The sequence below is a fragment of the Protopterus annectens genome, chromosome 14.part0 (genome assembly GCF_019279795.1).
Source record: "Protopterus annectens isolate FY-2018-M chromosome 14.part0, PAN1.0, whole genome shotgun sequence".
In the NCBI taxonomy this organism is placed as follows: Eukaryota; Metazoa; Chordata; order Ceratodontiformes; family Protopteridae; genus Protopterus; species Protopterus annectens.
This window is the reverse complement of record NC_056748.1, coordinates 1,059,902,912-1,059,920,588: the sequence shown is the minus strand read 5'-3', so window position 1 is coordinate 1,059,920,588 and position 17,677 is coordinate 1,059,902,912. Positions and strand designations below refer to the sequence as shown.

Sequence of the window (17,677 nt, the reverse complement as noted above, 5' to 3'; positions counted from 1 at the left end):
AAATCAAGTACTTAAAAAGGACAGTCTAAGTAATCGAATATCATTCCAAAAGCTAATGTTAGGCTTCATAGTACTTTCATTTAAAATATCTATACTTTTAAACATCTGCTTAGTTTACCTTTAATTATCCATGGTGAGAAGAAAACATAAACTGGATCATAATTTTCACTATTAAAATTTCTTAATTGCAAAAAACAATAGATACTAAAACAACAATGCAAGAAATTTCAGATGATAAGAGAGATAGTGTTCTATAAAATGAAATGCACCAGAACAATGCAATGTTTAAATTACTTATAAAAAGAGAGAGACTCACTTTCCAGGGTTAGACCTTAAGTATATACATAATTTATTTTTATATTTAACTGCAAAAAGTGTGCATCCTCAGAAAAAGAGCACAACACTAATGTTGCCCTTTCTTTAAGGTATATATATATTTTTTAATTAGAATATTTAAATAGGAGGAACTGATGAGGGTGTTGCACTGTACTTTGGCCAAGATAGGAGGACTCTTCCTCCTGACAAAAGCTAGTCTAAACAATGTTTCACATTGGTATTCTTCTTACAAAATAGTTCCTTCTCTTTTGAGAAGTGCAAATGTTCTATACTGTTCCATAGATACTCGGCACTTTTGTTTTTTGCAATGTAAAAGAAAATGTGTTTAGCTTAAATTAAATCCTTGTGGTGCTCTTTAAGGGAGTATAGTTTCACATTAGTCTAATCCATTGTTTTAGTTGGGAAAATAGTCTGAAATTATAAATATGCAATAGGTTCCAGTTTACAGTTAGTGTGACAAAAGACAAACTCATATTAGATTTGCATACCTCTGTTTTCATACATTATATTAGATTCAGAATTTTCATTGTTTGCATAGTTCTCTTTTCATCCATTTTATATTCAGGATGTTAGGTGTATTCCATTAAAAATCAGAATATTTTGATGAAACAGACAGTTCAGGAAGGATATCATTTTCTAAAGAATCCTTCATTGTCAGTCTTTGTGAATCATTCTTCGTTTAAGAAATCTTCAAGCTACTGAACTTTTCAGGAAAAACTCTGAAGTGTTACCTAAAACAGTTTCCTCAGCTTTAGTATATATGATGGAATCCAGAAATATGTTTACAGCTAGAAGCCCAACAATTATATTTAACATGAATTTTAGGGATTTTAATGCATCTGATAACTTAGTAGGCCAGGTAGCTCCATATAGCACCAGGTAGCAGGTGATGTCAGTGTGCAAAATGTTAGGTTATTGATAAAAGGGAGTGTAGAGTAAACACAACCATCTCTATAGAGTAATGCAATTATTACTGAACTATGAGAAACCTACATCCTCAGTCAACTCCAAAACAAAGTGGTCCAGGAGGTTGTTTCTAAATATCTGCCAAAAATTAGTCCACTACCTTTGTTGACTTGTTTTTTTCTTGTCATAATAATGAAGCTGTTCTGAATGCACTGCACTCACTCAGAAATAGGCATGAACACTGTTCTACTGTTTTGTGATTTCTGTGTATATTGTAGACCAGCAATAGACATTTGGACAATACAGTTTTACAAAAGAACCAGTGATAAACAATTGTACTTACAAATTTATATAAAATATTTGAAACAAATAAAATCCATGGTGGTGCAGCAGTTAGCATTCCTGCCTCACAGCAAGAGGTTTGATGGTTTGATCCTAGGCTGGGGTGCCTTCTGTGTGGAGTCTGCATGTCCTCCCTGTGGTCGCATGGGTTTCCTCCAGGTGCTCCGGTTTCCTCCCATATCCGAAAGACATGCTGTAGGCAGATTGGACACTCTAAATTGGCTCTAGGCATGAGAGAGATGCATGCATGTGTGTGCCTTCTGTGGAAGGTTGGGAGCTGGGCTGGCAACTCAACACTGTAAATCTCCACTGCCAGTCATGAGCGGACAGGTGATCCGCTGTGGTGACCCCTAACTGGGAAAAGCTAGAAGAAGAAGATTTGAAACAAATATAAATGGGAGTGTACCCATAGAAAGCTATCATCAATTATGTACCAAGGGATCATCTCGTTAACCAATAATATTAAGCATTTAGAACATTTAACTGAGGTAATAGTACAAATATATCTAACTGTTTTAGTATATAAAGAGTTATTCAATGGTAAGTTTATAAGATTAATTAAATCTGGGATCTCTTTTTGTCAGTGGTAACATGGCTGAACAACTGTAACCTAATTTTAATTGCCAAAGACAAACATCATGGAACTAGAAAATAAAACTGTCCTTTCATAAGAAAAAAACATTGTCACTGTAACTACTGCATAAGGGAACACTACAAAAATAGAAAGCAGGATTGCCTAGCTGGGCATCATAGCAGAATAGGAATTGGGCCTTAATTTTTAGTACAAAAATGATATGGCCCAAAGCCATACAAAAACTTAGGATATCCTTTATAAAGACAGTAAAAGCTGTCCCACACCTTAGTTTATAGTATAATTTCCTGACTTCTTCTACTCAGTAAGCTGATACAGTACTCTAAATGATTTTGTAAGTAGTACACATACATAATTCTAACAATTATAAACATGATGATTCCATTAAATATGTAATGTTATGTACATTTACAACACTATGCATTGTTGTATATCTTACTTCTATTTGTACAGCTTTTTTTCATTGCAGATATGGGGCATATTTGTGGCTATAAAAGATTGTTAGACTGTCCCATCTACCCAGTTAACAAATTGCAATCAATCAATCAATTAATCAATTAATCAATAAGTAAATATCTTCATCTGATCATTAAATCTACAAATGATTGCACTGAAAACCTTTTACTACTTACTTTTTAAGCATATAACAGAGCTGCAAGGTTTGCCACGGACCTTTTCTGTCAAATGTAAATGCCTTAAACTAGTAATGTAGGAGAAATGGAATTCCAAGTCCACATGCATAGCTTCATCAGTTCACATCCAGGGTGCAGCATACAAACACATTCAGCTCTGTACTATTATTGTGTAGTACCACTCACTAGTAACCCAACCTGGATTATCTTCTGGCTTAACCCTGACATGTGCAAAAGCATATTGTACGTATCAGCCACAGCTGTATTCTACTTCCGTCGTGTGGAATTACCTCTTTTCCCCAAATAGATCCATGAAATTTTCTTGTAATTTCACATTCTACTTTCTACAGTATGTGAAAATTGCCAGACATATCCTCTGTGTCATATAGCAGTAGCATTCAAAATGCCAAGCAAATTTACTTTGCAGTCGGCATATTGAGCTCTAGGTACCTAACTTAATAGCCCTGCTGCAACTTATAGCTAGCACCTTTTTTTCACTGCCCCTCAGCCCCCTCCTTCCTCATTTTTCTTATTATTTTGCCAACCTTATTTTATTTCCTGGTCAGTACTAACACATCTATTCCCCATTTCCGCAACAAAATTGGAGAGGGGTGCTACCACATATCTGACATTACTCTTTTACAACATTATGTAACCTACTTAATACTTCTTCTCAGTCAAGGCTAATATACATAAGAGATGCTTTGACTTTTTTTAAATCTCTAGTCATAAGGCATGAACATTTCTATACCAGTATGTAAACCACATTAACTTTCTTTACCCAGAGTATATATACGTATACTTCCACTCTTTATGACCTACATTTATGTTTTACTATTGTAATATAGTTTATTCTTAATATTTTGCATTTTCTTTCAGTTTTGTAATTTTATGTACGTGTCAATAATTATTTATTTTTTTATTTATCCTTTGTTGACTGGGTTAATCCAACTAAGCTAGAAACCTCTTTTCAGTGAAGTCCCAAAATGACATTTATACTACTAATGGAAATTTGGCCAGGGATTTGAAATCTTCCCCTACTCTTTTCTCAATAACTCCCATGGGATCTTTCAAATCTACCTGATTGTTCCACTTCCAACTCAAGCAGATGGGACCCTGGTTTAACATCTCATCCAAAGGACGGCACACTTAAGCACCTCCCCTTATACTGCAGTGTCAGCAGTCTATCTATCTCATGTGGGAATAGAACCTACAGCAGTCTACACTGAATGCAAGTGTGCTGTTGCATCACTGACACTGCATATGCATTATGTTGCTCTGATTCTCATACATCTGATGACCTCATTTTGTACTAGTATGTTGTACAGTTTGATGAGCCACTATACTGGAATATCAGCATGAATATTTCAGTGCATCAGAATAGATGTAACATCTGTAATGAGTGGAACTTCAGAGTCAGGGACCCTCTGTCTGCTTCATGTGTTATCATATAATGCTACATACCAAAAATGGTATCCTGTGTGTTAAAGAATACTTCTGAAGGAAACAACTAAAACAAAATAATATCCACCTTCCTGACTTATGCTAACATTGTCCAATGTACTGCAGTATTATTATATGTATAAGGAACAATCGATTAATACATTTTAGAATTTGTAAAAGGGATACCATTTCATGCACTTCTGTCATCACTTCAATTGGATATAAAGGGTCATCTCCAAAAATATATAGCTACCTCCAGAAACTGCCACAAATAGAAAAAGAAACATTTGACATACTTGGATCTGACAAAATCGAATCTGTTTTCGGCAAAAATTGGTCACATCGCACTCCTTGGTAGCCCTCTTTGCACCTGGGTAGAAGTAGGGATAAATGACAGAAAGGTAGGCATGCAATTATGATGGGTTAATTTAGAAATGCAACAGAAAAAAAGCATTGTTAATGTTTTCATTATTAGTCACTAGCAGGGAACATTTCAGCTTTTATACCATTATGGAACCAGCCTTGAATGAATAAAAAGAAAGAAACTTCACATTTCATGTTAAATTTCTGACTGTCAGCAAATTGGATACAAATATTACCTTCACACTGCAGTTTGATGATCTTGAACTGCATTAATTAAAAATGCCATATTGCAATAAAATGACTGATTATAAATTTGTCCAGAACTTGGAGTTGCAAAATTAATTAAAAAGTCATAAGTAATGCATAAAGAGTCATATACTGAAAAAAACATTTTTCAGCATATCTTAAGAAAGAAACATCAGATACATTTTAATTGGACTTATAATTTAATATGTGGGATCTGTAAACACAATCTGTTGTATATTATTTGTAAGTTAACTCAGTTCTACTAATTATATAGTAAATAAAAGGCTGTATATCTATTAAACAGATCTAAAAATTCTGGTGCCCAGATATGTAGCCATTGGTCATAAAATACAAATTATCATGATGAATCATGTATCTCTAATTCTAATAATGCTCTCTTCGAAAGAGTAAACGTTTTACAAAAGGTCAAACCATTCTAATATTAGCCACATTAGATTACAAGACGGAACTCAGAAATATAAATTTTATATGTCAGTCTATTCCAGTAATTCATTTGATGTTTGAAGTATAATTTTATTATCTTTCATCACCCATAGCATATGTCAAACCATTAAAAATGGGGAAGGAAAAATAAGATGCAGATGACTGCAAGCTAGGAGCAGTCATTGAATCCCCAAATGAATTAGCCAAAAAGTGCATTACTGTATTCTTTCAGAAGTCATCTACCCCAAGGAACTACTACAATGGCAATATACCCCTAAGACTTGACACAGCTGTTCAAGCTTTGAGTACTTATGTGGTCAGTGACCTTATTTTTGACCAACATGTGTCCATTGTTGTAAGAGAGTGTCCTTCTTTACTGCACAGCTTATAAATAAAGGAATTGTGTCTAGATCTAGGGATGTCACTGGCTAACTTTACTCAGCCCTCAATAGACCTGACATTGAATATAATGCCCCCATTAGCATGTATCTGTCCAGACACATGCAATGACTGAAATGCCCACAGAGATACCTTACTAAAAGGATACAAGACCTAAACAACATAGCCTACATGAACCGACTCAAAGCCCTGTCACTCTACTCGGTATCCTACAGACTGCCAAGAGGTGACCTGTGTCTGGCATACAACGCATTCATACTGATGGATTTACTGCACTCATTAGAAATAATCAGTCTAGGGATTTTAACCTCTTCTGCAACATCAACAAAATGGTTTGGGGGACAGGTATATTTCACAGAAGATACCACTGTTCTGGATCAGACTCTACATCCACATTAAACAAAGTACATCCCTGTCCATATTCAAGTGTACCTTGGATCTATGGATGGGGAACAAAAAATTTACATCAGGACTGCCCCCTGTACTACTAATGGACAGAAGCAGCTCCAAAATATTTTATCCCATACATGGGACGCCTCAAATTATCTATGTTATGATCCCATTGATTTTCATTATTGGTAATGTAATTTTTCACAGTGGGATGGGTAAGGCCAGTCTCTAATCAAATAAGATAGGTTAATTTGAGTACAAAAGGGGAACTTAATAGGTTTAAATAGTCTTAAAGGGCCGCTAGCCTAGTACTTACCTATGAACCTATAAACTTATAAAGAAGATGAGATTATTAAGAAAATTAAGAAAATTTACAAGAAAATGACCTAATCCACAAATGCATATATAAGACTGAATGCTCCAAAATACAGTAAATTAATTGCAAACATAACTATCTTAAAAGCTGTACAATAAACCTAAACTAATGTGGGATGTATTATTATCATCACCCCCCTTTTCTATATTTACAGTGACTTGGACAACATCGGTCAATGTGTACAGTAAACTCTCAGTTAATTGGAACTCAAGCAACCAGCATTCTCAAACAACCGGCAACATTGATACAATTGTTAATGTGAAGATTGAATTTTAGTTGGTCAGCAATGGTAATGCCAAGGAGTTTTGTGCTAGTTTTGACTTCTATAGGAGTATTGTTTAGGGACCTTATGGAGAAGAAAAGTTAAATGTGGTTTGCAGATTTAGGTAGAAAGAGTAGTAATTTTGTTTTCTTAGGGTTGAGGAGGAGCTGATTATTAGTGAGCCATGTCTCTACTGAGTTGAAAGATGTCTGGGTATTTGTTAGGAGTTCTAAGGGGGAATTAGCAATAGTTATGACTGTAGAGTCATCTGCGTATTGGACAATGTTAGACTGAGGACAAGAGGAGTGGAATGGGTTGGTGAAGATATTAAAGAGTAGAGGTCCAAGAATGGAACCTTGGGGAACACCAGTTCTTACTGAGAAAGTGGTAGATAGTGCAGAGTCCCATCGTACTGACTGCAGCCTATCAGAGAGATAGCTAGAGAACCATGCAACTGTATCAGGGGAGAAGTTCAGGTCTACAAGTTTACTAAGTAGCTGAGTGTGTGAAACAGTGTCAAAAACCTTATAAAGGTCAAGGAATAGATAGGATATGAGTTTGTGATCATCTTTAGCCAAGGCTAAGGTGTTAAGAAATGATAGTAGAGCTGGGGTTGTACTATGCTTGGGACAAAAGCCATGCTGTGTTGGAGTGAGAAGTTTTTCTTGTAAGGGATAATGCATAACTTGTTTGTGTAAACATTTTTCAAGGATTTTGGAGAGAGGGGAGAGGATAGAGATAGGTCTGAAATGAGATATTTTTGTGGAATTACCTCCTTTATGTATAGGAAGCATGTAAAACTGTTTCTAGATAGAAGGAACTTTAGACTCAGAGATGGAGCGATTGATTAGTATAGACACAGGCATAGCAAGGGAGTGCGCAGCAATCCGGAGAAAGTAAGAAAGAATATTGTCTGCTGGTACAGAGCATGGTTTGAGCTTTGAGAGTAGAGTTCTGATAAAGTCAGTGGAGACAGGTTTGAGAGAGGAGTTTACTGAGATAGTGGTTGAGGGGTGTATATGGAGGTTTGAAGTGTGTATATATATATATATATATATATATATATATATATATATATATATATATATATATACACACACACACATATATATATCAAGCTTTCCATGCAAGTAGTGATGATGTCCTTCATGATTATGAAGACTTACTTAATGGTGTTGGGTTCTTCACATTGAAAAGGATCTTGACATTTTGCTAACTGAACATGCATCAATGAAAACTGTAGCTGCTCTGAGAGATAAAACTGAAAGTAAACTATGAAGAATGGAGGGAATGTGAATGTTTAACAGACTGAACCAACAGAAATGATGAATTATATATTCTGTATAGTTCAGCATGACAAACCTTGAAAGCATAGTTGTAAAAGGCCTTAGTAAGGTCATAACGAGGTAATGCTATATGCATCATACTATACAAGGGGTGCCTTGCATTATGGCAATGCAAAACAAGTACGTGATACGAATTGGAAACCTTGGAAAATTAAACATCAAGTGGAACCTCAAAGCTGTATACATTTGATATGCTTATGATGTAATACTGAGTCATTGCAATTCTATGTGGTATTTTATCAGCACCTAAGGTTTCTAACATTATTGCTGATATATCAGTATGGATTATTAGAAAGGATTAAAACAAATCGGTACAATTCTTTAACACAACAAGATAGTATAACCTCAAGCTGATCAAAAATTGATGTGAATCATATTCACAGAACTTTGATAGATGAAATCATGTTTTAATTTGAAAGGCTACAATGTCAAACAGTTGAGCAGCATCCTACAGAACCTTAACTTAGAACAACTTATGAAACAGCTAACCAGTTCCAATCTCAAAACAGGAAAGCATTCTACTCTTGACCTTATTTTCATCAACTTAACCCATTGATGCATGAACACTAAACTTCCATCACATTGTATAAGTGCTCATGATCCAAGCTGTCCTATGTCCAAATAGTAACTGCAACACATTTCCCTCTATATAAACTGGCAATGCTTGATTATCATTGGAATTCAATCAGCTGGTCTCTCTTTTTCTAAAATGATGACCCTGAAAGTGCCTTGTTATACTTCATTGGTACCATTTCTGCTATGCAGAACTCAGTCATCACTTGAGTATGTAAAAGGATACAAGGCTAGGAATGCTCTTGGCCTACTATTAAAATGAAAAACCCATGAAACAAATGGACAAAGTTTGGTCTATCTGGAAATAAAGTCCATCTAATATGTTACATGAAATGTACCAGTCCTTAAGAACATAAACAGGAATTGCTACAAATTCTGGCAGAGCCATTTGTCATAGAAATAAGCGCATCTCTACTACCAATAATACACCAACAATTAGAAATTATTTATTTATTTTTTTATTTATTTTACATTTGTTAACCGGGATAGTCCGACTGGATATATGTCCATTTTCAGCGGAGGCCCGGGGAGAAAAGCTCCAACAAAAGCAAAAAAACATACAGAAATAAAATGAATAAAACATCTAACAAAACAGTCTTACAGCTCTCTTCCAAATAATATCTCTAATAACTCTAATGCTAATCCATCAAAGGTTTATAGAAACTGTATCATATCTTTCATTGAAACAATCACTAGCATATTTCTTAATCCTAGCTCCATTAAATAAACTACTCAAAGAAACCCTCCAACTCAAATGTCCATTCCTGCAGAGTGTACAGCTGCTGTCTACTTCTAAGCTATGCCTCCAACTCAAATGTCCATGCTGCAGAGTGTACAAATGCTGTCAACTTCTAAGCTATGCCTCCAACTCAAATGTCCATTGCCGCAGAGTATACAGCTGCTGTCTACTTCTAAGCTATGCCTCCAACTCAAATGTCCATCCCTGCAGAGTGTACAGCTGCTGTCTACTTCTAAGCTATGAATACAACTCAAATGTCCATTCCCGCAGAGTGTACAGCTGCTGTCTACTTCAAAGCTATGCCTCCAACTCAAATGTCCATTCCTGCAGAGTATACAGCTGCTGTCTACTTCTAAGCTATGCCTCCAACTCAAATGTCCATCCCTGCAGAGTGTACAGCTGCTGTCTACTTCTAAGCTATGCCTCCAACTCAAATGTCCATTCCTGCAGAGTGTACAGCTGCTGTCTACTTCTAGGCTATGCCTCCAACTCAAATGTCCATTCCTGCAGAGTGTACAGCTGCTGTCTACTTCTAAGCTATGCCCCCAACTCAAATTTCCATCCCCGCAGAGTGTACAGCTGCTGTCTACTTCTAAGCTATGCCTCCAACTCAAATGTCCATCCCGCAGAGTGTACAGCTAATGTCTACTTCTAAGCTATGGCTCCAACTCAAATGTCCATCCCTGCAGAGTGTACAGCTGCTGTCTACTTCTAAGCTATGCCTCCAACTCAAATGTCCATCCCTGCAGAGTGTACAGCTGCTGTCTACTTCTAAGCTATGCCTCCAACTCAAATGTCCATTCCCGCAGAGTGTACAGCTGCTGTCTACTTCTAAGCTATGCCTCCAACTCAAATGTCCATCCCCTGCAGAGTGTACAGCTGTTGTCTACTTCAAAGCTATGCCTCCAACTCAAATGTCCATCCCCTGCAGAGTGTATAGCTGCTGTCTACGTCTAAGCTATGCCTCCAACTCAAATGTCCATCCCTGCAGAGTGTACAGCTGCTGTCTACTTCTAAGCTATGCCTCCAAGTCAAATGTCCATCCCTGCAGAGTGTACAGCTGTTGTCTACTTCAAAGCTATGCCTCCAACTCAAATGTCCATCCCCTGCAGAGTGTACAGCTGTAGTCTACTTCAAAGCTATGCCTCCAACTCAAATGTCCATCCCCTGCAGAGTGTATAGCTGCTGTCTACGTCTAAGCTATGCCTCCAACTCAAATGTCCATCCCTGCAGAGTGTACAGCTGCTGTCTACTTCTAAGCTATGCCTCCAAGTCAAATGTCCATCCCTGCAGAGTGTACAGCTGCTGTCTACTTCTAAGCTATGCCTCCAACTCAAATGTCCATACCCTGCAGAGTGTATAGCTGCTGTCTACTTCTAAGCTATGCCTCCAAGTCAAATGTCCATCCCTGCAGAGTGTACAGCTGCTGTCTACTTCTAAGCTATGCCTCCAACTCAAATGTCCATATCCTGCAGAGTGTACAGCTGCTGTCTACTTCTAAGCTATGCCTCCAACTCAAATGTCCATCCCCTGAAGAGTGTACAGCTGCTGTCTACTTCTAAGCTATGCCTCCAACTCAAATGTCCATCCCGCAGAGTGTACAGCTGCTGTCTACTTCTAAGCTATGCCTCCAACTCAAATGTCCATCCCTGCAGAGTGTACAGCTGCTGTCTACTTCTAAGCTATGCCTCCAACTCAAATGTCCATCCCCTGCAGAGTGTACAGCTGCTGTCTACTTCTAAGCTATGCCTCCAACTCAAATGTCCATCCCTACAGAGTGTACAGCTGCTGTCTACTTCTAAGCTATGCCTCCAAGTCAAATGTCCATTCCTGCAGAGTGTACAGCTGCTGTCTACTTCTAAGCTATGCCTCCAACTCAAATGTCCATTCCTGCAGAGTGTACAGCTGCTGTCTACTTCTAAGCTATGCCTCCAACTCAAATGTCCATCCCTGCAGAGCGTACAGCTGCTGGCTACTTCTAAGCTATGCCTCCAACTCAAATATCCATTCCCGCAAAGTGTACAGCTGCTGTCTACTTCTAAGCTATGCCTCCAACTCAAATGTCCATCCCCTGCAGAGTGTACAGCTGCTGTCTACTTCAAAGCTATGCCTCCAACTCAAATGTCCATCCCCTGCAGAGTGTACAGCTGCTGTCTCCGTCTAAGCTATGCCTCCAACTCAAATGTCCATCCCTGCAGAGTGTACAGCTGCTGTCTACTTCTAAGCTATGCCTCCAACTCAAATGTCCATCCCTGCAGAGTGTACAGCTGCTGTCTACTTCTAAGCTATGCCTCCAACTCAAATGTCCATCCCTGCAGAGTGTACAGCTGCTGTCTACTTCTAAGCTATGCCTCCAACTCAAATGTCCATCCCTGCAGAGTGTACAGCTGCTGTCTACTTCTAAGCTATGCCTCCAACTCAAATGTCCATCCCTGCAGAGTGTACAGCTGCTGTCTACTTCTAAGCTATGCCTCCAACTCAAATGTCCATCCCTGCAGAGTGTACAGCTGCTGTCTACTTCTAAGCTATGCCTCCAACTCAAATGTCCATCCCTGCAGAGTGTACAGCTGCTGTCTACTTCTAAGCTATGCCTCCAACTCAAATGTCCATCCCTGCAGAGTGTACAGCTGCTGTCTACTTCTAAGCTATGCCTCCAACTCAAATGTCCATCCCTGCAGAGTGTACAGCTGCTGTCTACTTCTAAGCTATGCCTCCAACTCAAATGTCCATCCCTGCAGAGTGTACAGCTGCTGTCTACTTCTAAGCTATGCCTCCAACTCAAATGTCCATCCCTGCAGAGTGTACAGCTGCTGTCTACTTCTAAGCTATGCCTCCAACTCAAATGTCCATCCCTGCAGAGTGTACAGCTGCTGTCTACTTCTAAGCTATGCCTCCAACTCAAATGTCCATCCCTGCAGAGTGTACAGCTGCTGTCTACTTCTAAGCTATGCCTCCAACTCAAATGTCCATCCCTGCAGAGTGTACAGCTGCTGTCTACTTCTAAGCTATGCCTCCAACTCAAATGTCCATCCCTGCAGAGTGTACAGCTGCTGTCTACTTCTAAGCTATGCCTCCAACTCAAATGTCCATCCCTGCAAAGTGTACAGCTGCTGTCTACTTCTAAGCTATGCCTCCAAGTCAAATGTCCATCTCGCAGAGTGTACAGCTGCTGTCTACTTCTAAGCTATGCCTCCAACTCAAATGTCCATCCCCTGCAGAGTGTACAGCTGCTGTCTACTTCTAAGCTATGCCTCCAACTCAAATGTCCATCCCCTGCAGAGTGTACAGCTGCTGTCTACTTCTAAGCTATGCCTCCAACTCAAATGTCCATCCCTGCAGAGTGTACAGCTGCTGTCTACTTCTAAGCTATGCCTCCAACTCAAATGTCCATCCCTGCAGAGTGTACAGCTGCTGTCTACTTCTAAGCTATGCCTCCAACTCAAATGTCCATCCCCTGCAGAGTGTACAGCTGCTGTCTACTTCTAAGCTATGCCTCCAACTCAAATGTCCATCCCCTGCAGAGTGTACAGCTGCTGTCTACTTCTAAGCTATGCCTCCAACTCAAATGTCCATCCCTGCAGAGTGTACAGCTGCTGTCTACTTCTAAGCTATGCCTCCAACTCAAATGTCCATCCCTGCAGAGTGTACAGCTGCTGTCTACTTCTAAGCTATGCCTCCAACTCAAATGTCCATCCCCTGCAGAGTGTACAGCTGCTGTCTACTTCTAAGCTATGCCTCCAACTCAAATGTCCATCCCCTGCAGAGTTTACAGCTGCTGTCTACTTCTAAGCTATGCCTCCAACTCAAATGTCCATACCTACAGAGTGTACAGCTGCTGTCTACTTCTAAGCTATGCCTCCAACTCAAATGTCCATTCCTGCAGCGTGTACAGCTGCTGTCTACTTCTAAGCTATGCCTCCAACTCTAATGTCCATTCCTGTAGATTGTACAGCTGCTGTCTACTTCTAAGCTATGCCTCCAACTCAAATGTCCATCCCTGCAGAGTGTACAGCTGCTGTCTACTTCTAAGCTATGCCTCCAACTCAAATGTCCATCCCTGCAGAGTGTACAGCTGCTGTCTACTTCTAAGCTATGCCTCCAACTCAAATGTCCATCCCCTGCAGAGTGTACAGCTGCTGTCTACTTCTAAGCTATGCCTCCAACTCAAATGTCCATTCCTGCAGAGTGTACAGCTGCTGTCTACTTCTAAGCTATGCCTCCAACTGAAATGTCCATCCCTGCAGAGTGTACAGCTGCTGTCTACTTCTAAGCTATGCCTCCAACTCAAATGTCCATCCCTGCAGAGTGTACAGCTGCTGTCTACTTCTAAGCTATGCCTCCAACTCAAATGTCCATCCCTGCAGAGTGTACAGCTGCTGTCTACTTCTAAGCTATGCCTCCAACTCAAATGTCCATCCCTGCAGAGTGTACAGCTGCTGTCTTCTTCTAAGCTATGCCTCCAACTCAAATGTCCATCCCTGCAGAGTGTACAGCTGCTGTCTACTTCTAAGCTATGCCCCCAACTCAAATGTCCATCCCTGCAGAGTGTACAGCTGCTGTCTACTTCTAAGCTATGCTTCCAACTCAAATGTCCATCCCGCAGAATATACAGCTGCTGTCTACTTCTAAGCTATGCCTCCAACTCAAATGTCCATTCTCGCAGAGTGCACAGCTGCTGCCTACTTCTAAGCTATGCCTCCAACTCAAATGTCCATCCCCTGCAGAGTGTACAGCTGCTGTCTACTTCTAAGCTATGCCTCCAACTCAAATGTCCATCCCCTGCAGAGAGTACAGCTGCTGTCTACTTCTAAGCTATGCCTCCAACTGAAATGTCCATCCCCTGCAGAGTGTACAGCTGCTGTCTACTTCTAAGCTATGCCTCCAACTCAAATGTCCATTCCCGCAGAGTGTACAGCTGCTGTCTACTTCTAAGCTATGCCTCCAACTCAAATGTCCATCCCTGCAGAGTGTACAGCTGCTGTCTACTTCTAAGCTATGCCTCCTACTCGAATGTCCATCCCTGCAGAGTGTACAGCTGCTGTCTACTAAGCTATGCCTCCAACTCGAATGTCCATTCCCTCAGAGTGTACAGCTGCTGTCTACTTCTAAGCTATGCCTCCAACTCAAATGTCCATTCCCTCAGAGTGTACAGCTGCTGTCTACTTCTAAGCTATGCCTCCAACTTAAATGTCCATCCCCTGCAGAGTGTACAGCTGCTGTCTACTTCTAAGCTATGCCTCCAACTCAAATGTCCATCCCTGCAGAGTGTACAGCTGCTCTCTACGTCTAAGCTATGCCTCCAACTCAAATGTCCATTCCCGCAGAGTGTCCAGCTGCTGTCTACTTCTGAGCTATGCCTCCAACTCAAATGTCCATCCCGCAGAGTGTCCAGCTGCTGTCTACTTCTAAGCTATGCCTCCAAGTCAAATGTCCATCCCGCAGAGTGTACAGCTGCTGTCTACTTCTAAGCTATGCCTCCAACTCAAATGTCCATCCCTGCAGAGTGTACAGCTGCTGTCTACTTCTAAGCTATGCCTCCAACTCAAATGTCCATCCCGCAGAGTGTACAGCTGCTGTCTACTTCTAAGCTATGCCTCCAACTCAAATGTCCATCCCTGCAGAGTGTACAGCTGCTGTCTACTTCTAAGCTATGCCTCCAACTCAAATGTCCATCCCTGCAGAGTGTACAGCTGCTGTCTACTTCTAAGGCATGTCTAAGAAGAAAACAAAAAGATGATTAAAGACCTTGAAACCCTCAACATCTGCCTTCACTGCATGCTGCCTTAACTTCATTGGGGAGAAAGCAGAAAAAGTACCCAACCACCTAACTTATAGTTATAACCTTCCAACTTATTCAGGAATTGTCCATTAATCCTGAAATATGTCATCATCATACCTCATCGTAAGGCACTCCAGTTTATGACCCATGAAAATATTGAGCTATCTTTGCTCTTTGCTATCTTGAATTTTTTTTTAATGTTCCTTATATATAGTTGCTTAAGCACTTTAATCACTATGGCCTTCGATCTGCTAGACAACATGGCTTCAGAAATGGTTTTAGGACAAGCACGGCTATAATCTCAACATCTGACACTATCTATAGTAACCTAAATGATGGTCTGCTTATAGCTGATAGTTTTCTAGACATTATCCTTGTCTTTAAAACTGCTGATCAAAATATTCTGCTTGCTAAGCTAAAAGAAAATGAGTTTAGGAGAAAATGTCATTGGCTGGTTTCACTGCTACCTTGACAGCAGCACCTTTCAAGTTTACTCTAACTACTAGCTGTCTTCTAATGGAACACTAAAATCAGATGCCCCCAAGGCTCTGTTCTAGGTCCATCATTGTTTTCTTCACTCATTAATGATATTACTGGCTTACCTAAACTTAATCTTAACCTCTCTACACACATGATAATTTATTGCTCCAGGCAAATAGATGTCAGACAGGCTTGCAATTTCACCTCCAATAATCCTTCACTGGGCTTTGTCAATGATCTGAACAAATGACACTCCAAATTAACCACAAAAAAATGTAATGCTGTTTTCCTCCCTTCAAAGAGCATCTCAACTTCCTGTCCTTACGATCTCAATTACCACTATATTATTCTTTTTGCAAATAAGTACAGATACTTAGGGTTAACACTTGACTTTGCATTAAGCTTCACAATCAACACTGATGACATCATTAATGAACTTACGTACTGACAAAAAAACAAAACTAGTGAAAATAAAAAAGAGAGCGGATTTGTAGAACTAAACTCCTTTATTGGTAAGCGCTTTCGTTGTCAAAAGGTAAGCCAACTTCTTCAGACCATCAAAAAACATACAAGATACAATCCCATGTGAAAAGGAATGCCCTTTATACACAGTGTTAGTCTAATCAAGCAATCAATTAATTAAGTAAAAAACAATCAACAATAAAAAATCACAAGTAACCATTTGTTTGCTGAACCAGAGATTTGTTTTACATAGGTTTTTCTAAAATCAACCTATTCCCTAGATGCAAGCAGCATTAGGGAGATTATATGTAAAAATTGGTCTTTAATACAACAGGACAATGCATTAGTCAAAATGTTGGGCACAACACCAGCTATAACATACAGAAGAGGTCTCAATTTGAAAAATTTGGTTGAGAGACCGAAAAAAGCTTTAAGAGGCCAAACTGGTATGTTTAAATGTGGAAGATGTGCCCAATGTAAACATATTAAAGTGACTAATAAGGTTAACATCAGAGATAAGACATATCAAATTTGGGGTAGACATACATGTGATTCCCAAGGGTTAGTTCATGGGGCCGTCTCCAACCAATGCGAAGGTTACTATATTGGAAAAACAGAACGAAAGCTCAAGCAAAGGATATATGAGCATCAATATAGCATTGATAGGCAGATCAGTACAAATGCCCTAGCAAGGCATATAATAAAACACCCAGACCATAAGTTCAGTTTTATTGTCTTGCAAAAAGCAGGGGTGGTCCATGTCAACTTAAACTCGAGGAAATAGAATTGGCATGGCAGATCCATACCATTGCTTATATTATGCCGGGTTTAAATGAATATGTATCTATTAAATGTTTACTCAAAATAAAAGCTTTAGCTAGATAAGCATTACAGGCCTTTTTGAATAAATAGATCAATTTAGGATATTTTAATATACATGGTTTTAAAAATTTAGTAATTTGAAAGTAAATATATTACCATCACAAGGCTGGGTGATTTGGTATTTTTAATATTGAGATAAACTCGGCTTGAGAAAGTTTATTGTCTAAGGTTTACTGATTTTAGAAAAACCTATGTAAAACAAATCTCTGGTTCAGCAAACAAATGGTTACTTGTGATTTTTTATTGTTGATTGTTTTTTACTTAATTAATTGATTGCTTGATTAGACTAACACTGTGTATAAAGGGCATTCCTTTTCATATGGGATTGTATCTTGTATGTTTTTTGATGGTCTAAAGAAGTTGGCTTACCTTTTGCCAACAAAAGCGCTTAGCATTAAAGGAGTTTAGTTCTACAAATCCGCTCTCTTTTTTGTTTTCTCATCATTAATGAACTTCTGTGACTACTAAAATTCTACTGTAGGATAGCATATCTACTATCTCCAATTGCCTGGCAAACCATTAGCCAAGAATGTCCTTCTTCCTAAACTATAATATTCCCTTGCTGTACTGTCTTTACACTCTGCTTGTAACACTCAAAGCCATCAAGTTACTGACAATAAAATTGTCGGATTTGTCCTGCTTGCTGTCATCTGTATACACCATTACAACCTTCTAAATTACTTAA

The 17,677-nt window shown here is 39.2% G+C and overlaps 1 long non-coding RNA gene across 1 annotated transcript in view; it reads right to left on the bottom strand.

The window, feature by feature from the left end:
- Positions 1-17,677, bottom strand: part of LOC122788825 — a 158,179-nt gene that overhangs the window by 13,400 nt on the left and 127,102 nt on the right. Inside the window, exon 2 of the long non-coding RNA XR_006362746.1 lies at positions 4,548-4,621. This is a non-coding gene — a long non-coding RNA (uncharacterized LOC122788825). The remainder of the gene's footprint in view (positions 1-4,547; positions 4,622-17,677) is intronic.